The 354-nt window shown below is 50.0% G+C and overlaps 1 protein-coding gene across 1 annotated transcript in view; it reads left to right on the forward strand.

The window, feature by feature from the left end:
* Positions 1-354, forward strand: part of LOC119593747 (cuticle protein AMP1A-like) — a gene marked incomplete in the record, with an annotated part of 17,656 nt that overhangs the window by 17,037 nt on the left and 265 nt on the right.

Raw genomic sequence — 354 nt, forward strand, 5'->3', positions numbered from 1 at the left:
CTTTGATTCTGAGACAAGCAATGGTTGCTGCCCTCAGATCATCTTCGTCTGTCTGGCCGCCGTCGCCCTCGCCCGCCCTCAGAAGGACTCTGAGGCCGAGACCGTTTTGGACGAGAGGTCCGACAACGGTGACGGCAACTTCCAATACACTTTCGAGACCAGCAACGGCATCAGATCCTCTAACACTGGCACTCCTGGGTCTGAGGGCCAGAGCAACATGCAGGGATCATACAGGTAAAATGAAAGTTCTGTCATAGCTGGTATATTACTAGAATTTCTGTTATACTCATAACTGCTGTTTTTTCCCCTTTAAATTCTAATCTTGACGTTCCTTGTCGCAGCTTCCTCCTTCCC

Source organism: Penaeus monodon, chromosome 32 (genome assembly GCF_015228065.2).
Source record: "Penaeus monodon isolate SGIC_2016 chromosome 32, NSTDA_Pmon_1, whole genome shotgun sequence".
Classification (NCBI taxonomy): domain Eukaryota; kingdom Metazoa; phylum Arthropoda; class Malacostraca; order Decapoda; family Penaeidae; genus Penaeus; species Penaeus monodon.